This window comes from Lipotes vexillifer, unplaced genomic scaffold (assembly GCF_000442215.2).
Source record: "Lipotes vexillifer unplaced genomic scaffold, Lipotes_vexillifer_v1.1 scaffold311, whole genome shotgun sequence".
Taxonomy (NCBI): domain Eukaryota; kingdom Metazoa; phylum Chordata; class Mammalia; order Artiodactyla; family Lipotidae; genus Lipotes; species Lipotes vexillifer.
The window spans coordinates 4,577,214-4,595,139 of record NW_006791012.1 but is presented as its reverse complement, the minus strand read 5'-3'; positions in this window follow the sequence as shown (position 1 = coordinate 4,595,139).

Sequence of the window (17,926 nt, the reverse complement as noted above, 5' to 3'; positions counted from 1 at the left end):
TAAGCCAGCTCCTATTGTTTAACTTTCCCCTGAGGCACCTTCTTATCTTTCCCCAAATACTCTACTACCCCCTCAAATGGCTTCAACTCCCTAACTGCCCTCAGTCCATTCCCAGTCAAAATCCTCATTGTCTCTAAGGTGATCTCAGTTGGAATTAAAAGGAAATAAGCCAATTAAACTACTGTAAATTGAGAATGTCTGGTAGTTAAGTGACAAAATAAAAACAATGCAGAAAAGTTTTTTGATCAGAGATGGCTTCCTACTGTTCTTTCAATTATTGCTGTTAGGTTCTTTTAGCTTCCTTTTGACACTACAAACAGAATAGAGGCTCCAACAACAGCTCCTGGTCAGAGGTAATGACACAGGAGAGGGATGGTGGATTTATTTTTTGAGAAACCATGACCACATCTCAAGTAATTGAAGAGGCTATCTCATTTATAAAATGCATCCCTATTTCAGGAAAGTTAAGTTGTAAAAAACGTGTGCCATAAATTCTACAGAAATATGGTAAATGGTAGACATCATGGTGGTACACTGTGGGGAAGCTGCAGTGAGGGAGTGGAGTGTGTGCTGATCTTTCATTGAGACAAGGTTCAGCTTCCAACCCTTCCCCTTATTAGCTGTGTGACCCCGGGCAAAGCGTTTCACTTCTTTGAGCCTAAGAATCCTCATCTGAACGATGGGGATAAAAATAGCTACAGAGTTATTAGATGCTTTATGGAATATTATTGTACATGAAAGATCCTGACACATAGCAGGCTCTCAGTGGGTGTGAGCTGAATTTGAATCTGCCTTTTAAGCACCCTGTAAACTTGAGGAAAGAGGTTCCTGCCTTATCAAGAGGATTGATAGAGGACTGGAATGAACTCTTTGGTTGGGAGAGAAAAGACTTCAGCAGTGGATACCCCATCTCCTTTGTACCAATGTTGATTAGATAATAATTTGCTTGTTGTTCCTTCCTTCATGTGTTCCTTCACTCAATCATTACTTTGGGGGTACCTACTTTTTGGCAAGCACTGGGATAAAGTGATAAATAAGACATGGTGATCTCCATGGATCACTGAACCCAACAGGGAAATAAAGGCATGTGAGCAAATAAGCGAGAAACATTAAACAAACTATTCTTTAAAAATCTGCAACCATTTCCGTTTAAGAAACAATTAAAAAAAAAAACACCCAAACCAAGGAAGAATCCCAATATCTTCTATGATTTGCAAAATGTTGTAGAAGGATGGGTGATCTAAACTAAACTCTATCACAAAGAATATTGCCTTCTTCAACTTTTCTCTCTTATTACAGTTAATTTTGACTTTGGCATCAGGACACATCTTGTTTTCCTTCTGCTCTCACACTCTGCATCTGTTACCTTCTCTGTCAGACAAGTAGAGAAAGTAAATCATCAGGCAAGAAACAATAAGCACAGCGCACATCTAGAAACTGAAACAAAATTGGTAGGCATAATTTTAGCTCTACCTGCTTTCATAGTGCTTTGCATATGGAATACTGTATCTATAAGACTTTTAGATTTTTGGTGAGGCAGTACGGCACAGTGGGAAAAATATAGGTGTAGAAATCAGAGTAAGTTGAAATTTTGGCTTTATCGTTTGCTAGTTGTGTGGGCAAGTCATTTAACCTCACTGACGCAGTTTCCTCGTTTGTAAAAATGAGTGATAATAATACTTACGAGATTACAGTAACGAACATATATGCTTACTCGTAGGCCTTTAATAAATATGTTATTATTGAAATCACATGACACAAAAGAAAATATTTTCTCAGCCCTTGGATAACTGTATAAAATACTCAAACAATTTAATATAAATTGTGTATATTAAGGGCAGGATTTGACTTGATTATATTAAACAAGCAAATAGTTATTAAAATTGTCTTAACTTGGGTCACCTACTGGGAAAAGATCATTACAAGCTGTAAATGTCTAGCTAGAGTGATCAACCCTGAAAACAGGGCTGGGTACAGGTTGGAGCCAGTCCTCAAGGTGGGAATGTGGAGCAGGGAATTAAGCTCTACCTCTTGGAGGGTGGTACATGTAATATTTGGGGTTCTTGGGTAAGAAAGAGTTGTTTCTTATTCATTTATTCATTCATATGGACTTGTGTATATTTTATATTTTAGGTAATATCTAATGCTATGTTATTTATCTTGCTATCAAATTGTTCTAGCTTTGGCCATGGGGAGCCTTTTCAGGTTGGTTCCTATGCCCCTCTGACACACCTACATCCTTTTGTTTTTCTGAGCACTACTTTCTTTCTGGGACTACAACATGCTTTGGGCTCATCTTCTATTTTCTCTGCCCCAGCCCTAGAATCAGCCGTCTCTCCAAAGAGTCCTGGCTCCTTTGATTGGGGAATGGCATTTAGAAATCAAGATCTCGGTGATAGATGTGCTCAACCAATATTTTCTGAGCATTTTCTATGCATCTGGCACTGTTCTGGGCACTGGAGATAACAACAGCCAAGGTCTCTGACCTCAAGGAATTTACATTCTAATGGATCATGAAAATTAAAGGTGATACTATGAACAAAACGTCCAGAAAAACACTTGGCTTATAAAAAGTGCTCAAAAATGTTAGTAAATCCTTCCCCCTCTCCCTCACTGTACTCACCCGACAATTGTTCTAATCCCTTTCTTGGGGACTGGAGCAAACTGGGCTATGCTGAGGGCTGGAGTCCCATATAGGAGTGGGTGTAGGGATTGTAGGGATTATTGCTGGTGCTGGGCTGCATGGCACCTGTGCTCCACAAAGCATGTTTGAAGTGTTCCTGAGAAGGCAAATCAAACCCTGTAATAGAGGATCAGTATCTAACCCTAACCCAAGGGATACAACTCAGACCACTGAGGAGATGAGTCAAAAGCTCAGAATTTCAGTTGATCGAGGGCAAGTGTGGAAGCAGAGTACAAGTTGAATCAAGTATAAAAGGCCCCAAGTGAAGGCCATGAATGAAGTAGGGGATCTGGGTCTTTATTGGGTGCTGCCTCCATGGTATAGGAGCACCTTACCTGCTGATAAACCCAGGCAAGGCAAATACACTTGACCTTTGAATGTCTGTCTCTCTGTTTTGCATCTTCTGTCACATCTCCTGTCCATTGTTTCCAGCTGTCCTGCCATGCATTTCAGAGTCCAGATAAAAGCCCACAGTCATCTGGAGGAACTCTTAGTGCAAGCATAATGTTGACACCACGATGGCCATATTGTCACCCAGAATCATAACACAGGGACTGGAGAGTAAGCTGTTAATAGCTGCCCCCAGAATTGAGGCTTACTTAGGGGACACCATGTCTCTCGGCTCTCTGCCTTTATGCTCAGGTCCTCTTTTGTGTTGGATGAACTGGGAAGTTGCTACCTGGGAGGGTCTGTGCTGAGGAGTGGCAGCCCAGGGTCTCACCAGGAATTGTGAACAGAGGGAGAGGCAGAGGTCAGCACCAGGGAGGTGGTGAGCAGAGTCTTGCCTGGAGCTACAGATAAGAAAATAACCCAGGAGGCCAGACTCTGGGAGGGCTGAGAACTGGTAGGGAAAAGAAGTACGAGAGGGGGCATACAGAGGGGTATAGGACAAAGGCTGAAGGTTAGGGCTCCATGTGGCCAGTTACCTGTGCTGCTGGCTGCTGAGGGGTTGGGCTTAAGGGGTTGGGCTTGATGGGCTAAAGGAGCTTTTCCAGGCCTCGCTCCAGAAACTCCCAGGGACTGATATTTCCCCTTCTTCCCACAGTGAGAGTAAATAATGAACAATTATTTAGTATAATATAATGATAATTAATTATAAGATAATTAGCAACCATATTATTTATAATCATATATATACATAAATAATAATAAATCAAAAATGTGCCTTCTGATGCCATTCTGAGGCCTATGGTAACCTCTGAAGAGGCAGAACTCACCAAAATCTAGTGAAAGAAATCCAGAAGAGAGGTAGTCTTTTAAAATAACTGCATTTAAAACCGTACATGGAGTTGAGCCCGCCCTTCTCAACCTCATCTTGGGACAGGAAGAGAGCAATGGGTTGTCACAGCAAGTTTGGTGTCCCCTTATCCCTTTGCAGCCTGGCCCCTTGACTAGGGACTGAGGCACCATGGAGCTTAGAGGGAGGACCAGGCCTAAAGGAGAGAAGGGATGGTTTGGGGCCAGAGGACTTCTTCTGTCCCTGTCCTCTCATAAAACCCATAATCCTGGCACAGTCTTGCCAAAAACATTCTGACCAATGCTTAAAATGCAAGTCAAGAGCAGTGCATGGGCAGTCATGCGGGATGATGGTGGAGATGAGATGATTTGTCCTTAGAGTCAGGCACAATGTCCTCTTGCCTGCATGAACATCAGGACATTTGAAGAGCACTTTCTGTACTCAGAGTCTCAGCTGCTTCAAAGTGGAAAAGAAAATCCAATAAGATTTTTAACTAATTTCTATGCCTCCCTGTCACCTGTAATATTATTCAGAGTAAATATCTAGGGTAAACCAAGTAGTCACATGGGAAAATGATATTTCATACCTCTATTTTGGAATTATGCGCAAAGTTTGCCGCATCCCTCATGTTGAATATCACATAAATTGTTAATTACCCCAGTTGAAAATGATGATCTGAAATTAAATGATTAGTCATCGTTCTGTTGCATAAAAATATTTGATTTCTCAACTCATGGACAAAATCTGTAATAAATGTTGCTGGCTTACAAGTCGATATTTACCACTGATTTATGCAAGGTTCTAAAAAATTGATTAACAAAGGCTAAAACAAGAGAGCGAAGAATTTAAGAAATTATTAGGTTCTCTGTTGAAAAAAAACACAAACCTCTTATGAAACTTTAGATTCAGTTTCTAATAGAAGGGTAAAACCGAAAGGGCACTTGCTTCCTCAACAATTGAACACTGGAACTCAGCAGTCCTCTGGCATATATTAGCAATGCTTAAAATTCCCCCTTTAAGCTAAAAAGGAAGTATTGGGAATTCCCTGGCGGTCCAGTGGTTAGGACTCCGCACTTTCACTGAGGGGGGCCTGGGTTTCATCCCTGGTTGGGGAGCTAAGATTCACAAACAGCCTGGTGCAGCCTGGTGGCCAAAACAAACAAACAAACACAAACCGAAAAACCCGCTATCCCGTCCCCTTTTTCTTTGATTACTCACTTTTCTCCCCTTCTCCCCATCTAGTTCTCATCGTTTCCTCTCTCCTTATTTATAACCTTCAAGCCTTGCCTCTTTTCTTTTTTCCCAATCTCCTTCCTTGTCTCCCTCTTCAAGGCAGTGCTGCCCAGTGGTTATTAAGACCATGGGCTCTGGAAGCAGATCAAGGCTTCCAATTCTGGCTCCGCCATGCACTGAGTGACCCTGGGTAAGCTGCTTCATCTTGCCATGTCGCCACTACCTTGTATCAGTCAAGGTTCAATTAGGGAAGCAGAACCACTAGTGTGGGAGGCACTGGGGAAGCAGAGGTCTGAAGGGGGAGTTGAAAGATCAGAGGGGTCACCCATCAGTTCATCTGAGAAGGCAGGTGTGTCCAACTGTCTGAATGGGTCTCTGAGTAGAGAGCTGGTGGAGAAATCTATGGGAGCTGTTGCCTCGAAAGGTTTGCATTCAAGCATCTGGTGATGTTGAGTCTGATCAGGAGGGCCAGAGGTCCCCCCGAAGAGCAGGATGTGGACTGGAGGAAAGCAGACAGCTGGAACCTACTGGTACCTTCATGTCTGTCCATTGCTGCATCTAACCATGACGACCTTCAGAGGGTAATGGCTGCTGCTTTATTCTGCCTTCCAAATCTCATGCAAATTCCACTTTTGGCCAAATCAAACTCAGAACCATACAGGGAAGAGGATTCTGGGGAACTTTGGTCTAGTTTAACCAGGGTTTTTAGTACAAACCACCACGTGAGTAATTTTCAAAATGCAGTTATTAGGAGTTCATAACTCATGGAGATGTGAAGAGTAAATGAGACTTCAAACATGTAAAGAAAGCACTTATCACAGTGTCTGACACATTGTAAACTCCCACTAAATGTTAACTGTCAGTTCTTCTTTGTTTTCAATCCACTTCCTCTTACGTTGCACACTTATACCTAAGCATTACGACCAAATTTCTCAATGTCATTGACATTGCATCATCAATGTTCAGGATAATTAGTAAATGATGTGGGAAGTGTAACAACAAAACAGATATTTATTGAGTACTTACTAGGTGACCTTTGTATGCATCTACACATATGATGCTAATAACAACCCTACGAGCTAGCTATCATCATCATTCACAGTAAATGATGAGGCCACTTAAGTAGAGAGATTATTTACTTGCCCCAAATTACACACAATTTAGACACAGTACCGGTTGAGAGTGGAGTAAGCCCATTTTAAACACTCTGTTTTCATTAAGGGTGGGAGTATCACCTCCCGGAAGATCATCTTTAGAAATACAGCACCTTCAAAACTAACAAAGTATCTTAGAACTTCTTTTCTGTTGTTATTGTTTCACGCAAAATTTGGACGAATTATAAATCGGCTCCCCATGGTTTGGACTACAAAGCCAGTGGTCAGAAAGAACTCGGTACGTGGCAGTGTTGCGCAAAGCAGCCTTGATCAAGCCAACATGTGTTGAGGTATTTGGGGAGGGAGTTGGAGAAAAGCTGAAGGAAGGTTAAAGTTGGTTCATAATTAGATATAATTTTGCAACCTAAAACTTGAAAAACTTGCTCCAAATGGACTCCCTGGCCCTTTTTAAAGCATGGCCTTGTGACTTTTACTTGAATGCAAAGTTTGTTGTTACTCCAGCCAGTAACTCTCTCCCCGACCTGCCCCAAGCTCAAGCTGTCCCCTAAAGCAGAAACTCAATTTGCAACTCCACTGATTGTACTCATTTTTTTCAAAAATTTAAAAGTTTTCGGTTGGGGCTTATCACAGTTCCCACTCACCTCTATTTTCTGTCATCCAGCCTTACTTCACTCATCGATGTTACATGCCTTGACCTACAAGGCATTTGAGCTTCCAAAATGTGCAAGATAATGGTCTCTAGGAGCACAAATTTCAAAGGGATTGTCTGGTCTTGGATTTCCACACAGAAGTCAGTAGAGATAAGGCGCATGGACCTTCCCAATTCTATTTTCTACTCATTTGGCCCCTCACCACCCAACAAACTCCTTAAAGTTCTTTATGGATAAACTTGCTGTGTGACATTCTGACAACCCCTAGGTTTACCTTTTAAGAAGATCTGAATTGCTCAGAAGCCAAGTGGAGAAATCATACAATTTCACCTTTGCCAAATGTGACATGCATTTTGTAAAAGAAAAACCCTGAGATATAAGGGCTAAGTACTGAAAGAGTAAAGCAGAAAATCTAAGAATGTTCATAAGTAGACACAGGTGCAATCCCTGCAAATGCACTTGAAAAAGGGTTAATAGTGTACTTTTTAGTTTGTAGGGCTTGAAGTTTTAAAGTGTGCTATTAGGGAAATATTTGATTTCTTATGGTTTGGAACACCTGTGATATGAAAACTTGAAGATACTAAAATATGATAAATGATAATGTTTCAGCTATGTTGACAAGCATGTTTGGCATTGAGGTGGTTACCTGTCAGAAACAGTGCTGGTATTCATTACTTTTATTAATGGTCACTGAAACGTGGGACATGAAAGTGATGGTTCTGTTAAATGTATTTAGTTCAAAAGCTGGTTTTGGTATTTTATGATACAGATTGACAAAGGTGTGTGATATGTAACTTAAAACATGTGGGTGCAGTTAAAGTAACCATAGTATTTATTGGATAGAATCTTTTGTTGTTTCTAGAGATACGGAAAAAATCGGATTAGATAGAGTCTAGCTTGCTAAAAAGAGACACAGAACCTTGCTTTTTATTACAAGAGACAAAGCCTCCTAGGGGTTTGCATTTGCAAATTTCTCCTGGGTCCTTCAGGTTTGTGTACCTGAATCTGAGCACCATATCGTCTTTACCATTCTCTTATCCTCTCTAACACATAACTAAAGATGCTTTTGCTTAAATGGGTATTTGAGTCAAATTATTACTTTTAATTAAGTATAAATGTTATAGTTTTGCTCTCCTAACTCCTGGCAACTTTCTAATCTCTGCTCTCAAAAGCAAAATATTTGCTTATACCATGTAGAATAAGATGGTGGGAACAAGAATCTTAGGTTTTTAAAAAATGCTTGATTGTCGAAATGAAAGGATCTCAGTAAACATATCGAGTATTATTTATTTGGAACACTATACCAGTTTAACACATAATTTCAGAATGTGTGCCATTATGCATTTAACATAATTAAGTAAATTAATACAAATCCAAATTCCTCATACACTAATGATGACTCCTAGGACACATTATATCTTTCCCATTTTTATTCTCAGCATAGTGCATAGAAGCCTGGCCTGTGTAATAAATGCACTTTTAGAACAGTGGATTTTCTCAATTTCAAGGACTCTTTTTGGTGCTTAGCAAAGTATACAGAACAATAGGTCCTTGGACCCTTACTGATCAAAGCAGCCAAATGATTTGTTGATGTTTTGGAAGAAAAAGAGGTGAAATATTCAGTTTACATTTAATGCTTGAGTGGAGAATAGTTTTATAGGAAAGGGGTTTAAGTCACACAGTTAATATTAACAATAGCAGCAATAATAATGAGTTGATTGAGCTTGGAAAAATAATATTCTCCTTGGCTAGAATTTTAGGATTACTTGAACTGTGCTGTCCAACAGAACTTTCTACAATGATGGAAATGCTCTACAATTGGCATCAAATATGGTAGCCATTAGCCATATGTAACTATTAAGCATTGGAAATGTGGCTAAGGCAACTAAGGAACTGGATTTTAAATTTAATTAATTTTAATTAATTAATTAACATTAACTAGCCACATGTGTCTAGTGGCTATTGTGTTGGATAGTGCAGTTCCAAAGTGTTTTCTTTTTAATTTATTTATTTTTATTATTTATTTATTTTTGGCTGCTGTGGGTCTTTGTTGCCGTGCTCAGGCTTTTCTCTAGTTGTGGCGAGCAGGGGCTACTCTTCTTTGGGGTGCGCGGGCTTCTCATTGCGGTGGCTTCTCTTGTTGAGGAGCATGGGCTCTAGGCGCGCAGGCTTCAGTAGTTGTGGTGCCTGGGCTTCAGTAGTTGTGGCTCACGGGCTCTACAGCACAGGCTCACTAGTTGTGGCGCACGGGCTTAGTTGCTCTGTGGCACGTGGGATCTTCCCGGACCAGGGCTCAAACCCGTGTCCCCTGCATTGGCAGGTGGATTCTTAACCACTGCGCCACTAGGGAAGCCCCCAAAGTGTTACTAATAAAGCCTCTTTGAGTAATTTCTTTAGTTCACTCATCTATTCATGCACACATTTTATATATTTTTACATTCATTAATTCAACAAGTATTTTTTGAGCACCTTCTTTGTTTCAGGCACTGAGAATGTGATGAGCAAAACTGACCGGGGCTCTACCCTCACAGAGCTTATATTGTCTCATGGAATAGATGAAAACCAATCAAATAATCACACAGCTGGTGGGAATTAGGAGAATGTGAAGGTTGTAAGATTATTCCATGTGGCTGATTTCTGTGAGGAAATCTAGGCTTTTCAACCTCTTTAAAGTCTTCTGATTTCCCACAAGGGAGTGACCTCTGACCTGGGATCTGAAAGATGTTTGGCCCTTTGAAAGGGACAGATTTTATCAGTTGACACTACAGAGATCAAGCAGGGTTGGTAGAAACAAATTTAGATAATTATCAGACTGACTACACGTGTAAACAAAATCACTGTTTCTCTTTAGAAAGAAGAAGGAGGATATCAGGAGCTTGGTGGCTTAGAAGCATTAAAGCTGTCAAAACTGAAAGTAGAGCAGTTGATCATAGGACATCAGAGAGTTTCCAAGTCATTCTGTCTCACAGTATGTAAAGGTACAGACCCTATTAAGTGCTTCTTTCTCTTTTATTGAAATAAGGTGTAGAAAACACACACACACACACACACACACACAAACACACACACGCACACCTGGGTATAATTAAGAAGTAAGACGTTAGGTAAATTACATTTCGTTAAAGAAATATTTTGATGTTCTTGGAAACCTATACTCCTACTGAATACTAGTTAAGTTTCTGATATTGACAAACTGCGTCTCCTGTAAACATGCCATATGAAACAGCACTGATCTCTTCCATCTAAATATTTCCCAGTACCCTAGGATGGTCAACGGTGAAATAGATGATCTGAAGGCTCAGGAAACAAAACTATCCAATGGAGTACAAATAGTCCTCAGAATGTAGTTTGCACGCAGAATTCCAATCTCCCTGGAACTTCTAGCCGGTAATCTAATTTAAGCATGAAATGATATATGATAATTTGAAAATAATTATGTACTCTTAAATGAGAAGTCACTAAAGCACAGCAGCACAGAATTAAAGTAGCATGTGACAGTCTCTAATTTTACCTGCTGTAATTTTAATTTGGGGTTTGGAGTCAGGGTGGCAATGCCTCTTCAAAACATTCTGATCTTGATAAAAAAATATCCAGACAGAATACCTAAGAGAAATACACTCTGTCATCCTCAAAAGAGTGTAAAAAGTGCATCTCGCACTTCCCACGGTGCAGTATTTCATGAATCTGTCTAGTTTTGTGGAATGCTGCCAGATGGCTGAGCTCTATTTCCACACATCCCCACCCCTTTTCTTGGTATGCCTGAGAGCATATGACTTAGGCTACAGCCATGCCTACAGCAAAATTACCCCAAGCTTAATTAACAGAAATCACTACATAACACACCTATGGACCATTCCTGGGGGTGTGTTGGATAGAGCCACTAGGAACTCTTGGGTCAATGCAGTGTTGAATGCTTTTTCTCTCACCTACAAATATTAACATGTATTCTTCCCTGAACCAACAGGTAAGATCTCCACAAGTAATGGGACACTGCTCCGTAATTCAAGTCCACAGACACCCTGAAGCCTCTGAACTAGATTGTGCTGAGTTCAAGTTTCTATAAAACCCACGACGACTGTCTTTTCATCAGGATACATGCTCACTCCCTCCCCAGGGGTAGGCATTGCTACTAGGGGATCCCTAGGTTGTTACTACCCTACACCCAGTCTTTCTAACCTGCAGCTTTTCACAGGAAAGAATTCTTGTTGAGAGGGCTTCTGTGTGCAGAGGGGAGGATGGGCGGAATAGTGGTTTGGGGAGGAGAATTCAGCTCATTTCACCAGTGGTTACTAACGCCTTTCTGTCCAGTCACTCCTCCAGGCCCAAACCATTATATTAATACATGTTGTAGCCTTTTGCATGTAGGTTATAACCTAAGCAAATAATCTTGTGGAATACTTAAACTTTTTATAATGTAAAATTTCAAACATATCCAAAAGTGAGGCACACTAGTGTGATGAAGCCCCATGTATTCCCATCACTCAGCTTCCACGTGACCAACTCATGGCCAGTCTTATTCCATCTACACCCCTACACCACTACCACTGGTATTATTTTGAAGCAAATTCATGAAGAGTTTACACTTCGATGGAGCAGTTAATAGAGGAGGCCACTTTTTCCCTAAAGCCGGCTTTGATTCTTCTCTTCCCAGCAGGAAGAAACTGTGATCCTTGAGACTCCCTAGCATTTTACTTCTACATTTCTTCTAGCACCAATCATGTCTTGTCTGGTATTATAGGTCTTTTTGTACATCCTATCTTTCCTATTGAACCTTCAGTTCCTTGAAGGCAGGACTTAGGACTAATTCATCCAGCATTCAATAAATGCTTATTGAATGAAAGAAGAAATGTACAAAGATGGGCTACAATGACTAAAATCCAAATTCGGATCAAAATAGATACACATCCAGCACTGGGAATCAAAGAAACAGACATTTCTTCACCTTAGATTTGCTGTTTCTGTTTATAACTCGTAAGTAGAGACCTTGAGTTTCTTCCAAACGCCAATACAATCTTTAGGGAAAATATGTTTACCTTGAATTGGATGATAAAGGACTTAAATATGGTGAAAGATGTATTTGTTATTTACGATAATGTAGATAGAAGTGGTTTCTTGTAGCTATGCATTAATATAATACAAACTTGAAAACAGCAATCCATATTTTGCATGAAATAACAAAAGAAATTTGGGAAGGACAATTTTCTTCCACAGGGAAAGAAAATGGACTTTGGAGTTGGGCAGACTTGGCCGCAGAGCCCTACCTTGAACAAGTGACTTAACCTCTCCGACCCTTACCTTCCTAATCTATAAAAGTGGAAGGATTTTTTTTCTTGCTTCACGTGATTGTGAAGGATTAACTGGGATAGCATATATGAAATCTCCAGCACTGCCTGTCATATAGTTGGTGCCCTTATGCACTGGTAATAATATTAGCAACCACTTAAGAGTTTACTATATGCTGGTCCTGGATTAAGCAGGATACATGTATTATTCTAATTAATCTTCACAGTAACTTTGAGGACAGTTAATAGTTCCATTTTGTTGATGAGAAAACCAAAGTCTAGAAACTTAAGTAACTTGCTCAAGGTCACATCACTAATAAGAGGTAGAGCTGGGGTTTGGAGATTTAAACCTGGGTCTCTCTGACGCTAAAGAGGAATTCTTTGTAATTATTGTGCTGCCTGACTTTCTTTCATTAAAATTTCTTTGAAACTTTGTATAGAAAAGGGTCTTTCTTAAAACTGTAAGGAACATATCTTTTCTTTCAACCACTTATTGCTGCTGTAATAGAACCTGAGAAATAAGCAGCTTTGAATACTTAGGAATTTTTGAAAGTGAGAGGGTTAATAATGGAAGGATGAACATTTGAAGACCACATTCACTTTTATTTTAAACACTTATAAGAATAGTGATTGTATAGAAAATTAATATATTTACTTAAGGGATGTATAATATGCAAAGACTTTTGGTAACACTCATTCTAGTGATGTTGCAGAAAAATATATCTGAAGGCACAACTTCCGTAAGACACCAACAGAAACAGCAGCATCAAAAATGTATAAAATTTACAAAATTTGGAAGATTTTAAGTGAAAAAGCTAGTAAAGTGTTTAGTGCGTGATATATAATGAACATGGAATAGATATTTGTTGGATAACATGAAGCATGAGTCATAAAACACCTAATATATTAAGCCACTCAGAATCTGGGGCAGTGTCCAGTGCCTAATTAAGTCTTATGAAAACCTCTAACAGGGGCTTCCTTGGTGGCGCAGTGGTTGGGTGTCCACTGCAGGGGACGCGGGTTCGTGCCCCGGTCCGGGATGATCCCACATACTGTGGAGCGGCTGGGCCCGTGAGCCATGGCCGCTGGGCCTGCACGTCCGGAGCCTGTGCTCTGCAACAGGAGAGGCCGCAGTGGTGAGAGGCCCAATACATGTATTATTCTAATTAATCTTCACAGTAACTTTGAGGACAGTTAATAGTTCCATTTTGTTGATGAGAAAACCAAAGTCTAGAAACTTAAGTAACTTGCTCAAGGTCACATCACTAATAAGAGGTAGAGCTGGGGTTTGGAGATTTAAACCTGGGTCTCTCTGACGCTAAAGAGGAATTCTTTGTAATTATTGTGCTGCCTGACTTTCTTTCATTAAAATTTCTTTGAAACTTTGTATAGAAAAGGGTCTTTCTTAAAACTGTAAGGAACATATCTTTTCTTTCAACCACTTATTGCTGCTGTAATAGAACCTGAGAAATAAGCAGCTTTGAATACTTAGGAATTTTTGAAAGTGAGAGGGTTAATAATGGAAGGATGAACATTTGAAGACCACATTCACTTTTATTTTAAACACTTATAAGAATAGTGATTGTATAGAAAATTAATATATTTACTTAAGGGATGTATAATATGCAAAGACTTTTGGTAACACTCATTCTAGTGATGTTGCAGAAAAATATATCTGAAGGCACAACTTCCGTAAGACACCAACAGAAACAGCAGCATCAAAAATGTATAAAATTTACAAAATTTGGAAGATTTTAAGTGAAAAAGCTAGTAAAGTGTTTAGTGCGTGATATATAATGAACATGGAATAGATATTTGTTGGATAACATGAAGCATGAGTCATAAAACACCTAATATATTAAGCCACTCAGAATCTGGGGCAGTGTCCAGTGCCTAATTAAGTCTTATGAAAACCTCTAACAGGGGCTTCCTTGGTGGCGCAGTGGTTGGGGGTCCACTGCAGGGGACGCGGGGTCGTGCCCCGGTCCGGGATGATCCCACATACTGTGGAGCGGCTGGGCCCGTGAGCCATGGCCGCTGGGCCTGCACGTCCGGAGCCTGTGCTCTGCAACAGGAGAGGCCGCAGTGGTGAGAGGCCCATGAACCGCCAAAAAAAAAAAAAAACCCTCTAATAGTATATATTTTCTTTTTCTCCCTCTCCTTACTAGAAGTTCTGGCATTTCCTAAGTCTAGTAGTTCCATTGGTTATCCCAGTACAAAAGCCTAGAAAGGCTTCCATTGAAATATTCAGGTTGACTATTAGAGGTTGTCAACACTGTCCTCTTTGAATAGAAATATTTAAAGGGTTTGTTCTTCTAGGAAATGTAGTCCAGCTTGAAAATTCATCTTTAAGATTGAGCTGGAGTGGCTGTTCCCTACAACTCTCCAAGTTCTGAACACAGATTTACTGTAGTAAAGAAAAAACTGAGTCAAATGTCTGAGGAACAGGGTGTGATTGAGCTAAAACTGCCAATTTTGTTACAGCATGTTTGGAAAAGTTGCCCCCAAACCGGCTGTCATGAGTACTTCTTAAATTAAAATAATTCTCACTGAATCTTTTGAAAATAAATAGTTCATGTCCGAGAATCTCCCAGGAAAAGCCATTGTAATATCTCATGAGGATGGGAGCTTTTGTCTGTGGCACTCACCTCTGCATGCTCAGGGCCTGGCACTTGGCAGGTGCCATAGATCTGTGTGGACTTCGGAATAAAGGAAAATTATTTATGCCTCAGTTCAGCTATACCAGGAGCCTGGCTTTGTGCTTATTCTTACAGTTAAAGCTTTCCCTGAGTGAGCTCTAAAATTCCCAGATGTTATAGTAAACACTCTTCAAATAAGTTTGTGATAACAACCTCGATATGGTTCAAGTCATATGTGGTAAAGATAAACCTGCCCTAGTATTGTTGTACCCTAAAACTCCCCATGGATTTGGAAGCTGGAAGAGATAAAGCAGATCCCAAGATGGTCTCAGCTGGACAAATGTTGAACAGAACAATTGCTGCCTCCAGTTGCTTTTGACACAAGTATTTGGTGGGGTGGGGAGCAGAGGAGGATAGTATGCTTGATATTCGTGGACAGGCTCTTTCTTTTTTATCCTGCAGCCTTTGGAAGTTAATGATAATAAATTAATACTGCAGGATCGTCAAGGTCAGACACCCTGTATCCTATGGGGCACCTGGACTTCCGATCCACTCAGATAAGGGGAAAGACAAAGGAGCAGTAGCCACCTGTCTTTATGAGAAATGGTGCTTGGTGCCCTGGTAGAGCTCTGCCAGTCTGCTTTGGCTTGCATGTGGGTTGGGCAACTCGCCACTAAGAGGTCCTCACGGGGAGAAAGGCTTAAGGGGGTGGGCAGCATGATAGAAGAATCACCAGATTGAAACACAGGTCTAAATATATTCATCTTGTCCTTGTCTCATCTTTAATGTAACCACTTGAGGAATTAAGTTGCTCCTGTATGTTAGGGTGCCTCAGTTTCCCTAAGTTTTGCTCTCCCCCAGTTTAGCCATGGGCAGAGAATACACTTCTACCCTAGGGGCTGCTGCTTGTAGAAGGAGATAATGCTCTTGCACACATTACTAAGCTCAGCGTGAAATTAGTCCCCAAAGGGAGGAGGCGTGACCAATGCGTGTCAGATGTTCAGGTTTTCTGCATGACTCCAGCCAGAGGCAGGGATGTGGCTATGGAGAAAATAGGGTTTGGGGAAACAAAGGAGCTTGAAGGCAACCAGAGTTTCAGGCTAACCCCACAGAATAAAATGCAAGGAGTCAGGAGTGGGATGGAGGGCGAGTGGGAGGCAGTGGAATAAAAGAGGGAGGGGAGATCTTTGCAAGCCATATATTAGAGGTCTTGTTAACTGGCCTGGCCACTCACCAGCAGTGTGACCTTGGGCAAGTTAACTTTCCTGGGTCTCACTGTCTTCATCTGTAAAATGTCATCAGGTTGTTAAGAAGAGCAGATGAATACATGGAAAACATTTTGGTTTGCACCTGCACCCCGCGCCCCCTCAAAATGCTCAATAAACATTAGCACTTATTATCTGTAGCTCAGGCTTACTTTTATGAGTTGGTTTGATTAGTTTATCTACAGTTTGTACCAAGACAGGGTTATTTTGAAACACAGAGTTTCCACTCGGTATCACTTCATAGTTTGAGTAAACTCACGTACGCCTGTGCTGGGAAAGGTTGGAGATCCTTAAGAAATGTTCTTAAGAAGGATTATACCTGCCACTAGGTGTGAATTATTTGGCTAATTTAGTGTTACAACTAACAAAAAGAATGAAAAAAAAAAAGGCTTTCCTTACATCTGTCCTCACTTGGTAATATAAAGGAGACTTAGTGGCTCACTCTCTCACTTGTTCAAAAAAAAAGGCAATTAAAGAACTTCACAAAACATTTGATTGCAAAGCCTGAAAAGAGTGCACATCTTGAGAGCAGTTCCTTTCTTCTGCAGGAATACATTTTCATTAGGTCTTGGGTCAGCCTGTATCTAGGCTTTGGGAGAGAGTGTGCTGGCTTAAGGCAGACCTCTGTACCAATTTACAGTGGGATCTGATAAAAAAGCCCACAAGAAGAAGAAAGAAGCTATGAGCTTCCAGATAACTACATGGTCAAGAATTCATAGGACTTGAAATTCTGATCTAGACCAGAATGTGATTTTGACAAACACAGGGGAGAAATTATTGTAAATGTGCTATGCTAGGTGGCCCAGTAGGAGAAGTGGGATAAAAATGTAAAAAAATTTTTTTTAAATTTTATTATTTAAATCCTGAGGTGAGGCGGAATCAACAACCTTTTAGGTTAATCTTTACTACCTACCTTACCAAGGGAGTCAAAACACTTGATACAAGGTCATTTTAGATGTAAAACAAGAATAACACGGAGGCATAATTATTATATACAAAACATAAATCACAGCAAACAGTGGGGAGAGGGATGGGCAAGATAGGTGATGGGGATTAAGAGGTATAAGCTACTAGGTATAAAATAAATAAGATTAAGGATATAATGTACAGTACAGGGAATACAGCAAATATTTTACAATAACTTTATATGGAGTATAATTTATAAAAATGTCAAACCACTATGTTGTACACCTGAAACTAATATAATATTGTAAATCAACTATAATTCAATTAAAATTTTTAAAAAATTACAGCAAACAAATTTTCATAGAGACTTGGCTAGTTCTGGTCAGGAGAAAATTCTTGGTGTATTTTCACTGGAGTTACCTTCATAGTGTAACCTAGGGGAGTTACACTAGTGTAACCTAGTAGTGGAGTTATTGGAAAGTCATTATTGTATAGTGGCTTCTATAATTAGTCTATGATTAATAGGTCCCTGATGGAAATTAACTCTGAGGAAATCATCATAGGGAAACTCAGTTTTAATCTAGGGTTTTGCAAGTTCATACAATTGGCAGTGGCCTAAGGAGCAAAATGGGTTAACTGAAATGGGCTGTTACCAAATTGTTTGCGTTCAACCTTAGTTTTCTTCTTATTAATAAAAAGGTAATGTGTTTTCAGGACAAATATTGTGAATGCTCCATAAGCAGAAAAAATTAAAGTTATAAGTTAAATTGCCATAATTCATTAGGAGGGAAAGAATTAAAAGAGAAAGAAAAGTTGAACTTGATACTTTCAAGTTTAGTGTCAGAACCTTGAAGTCTGGATCTTGCCCATTTGTGACGGTGTAATCCTGAATAGGTGGGTAACTTAGTTTCCCTAC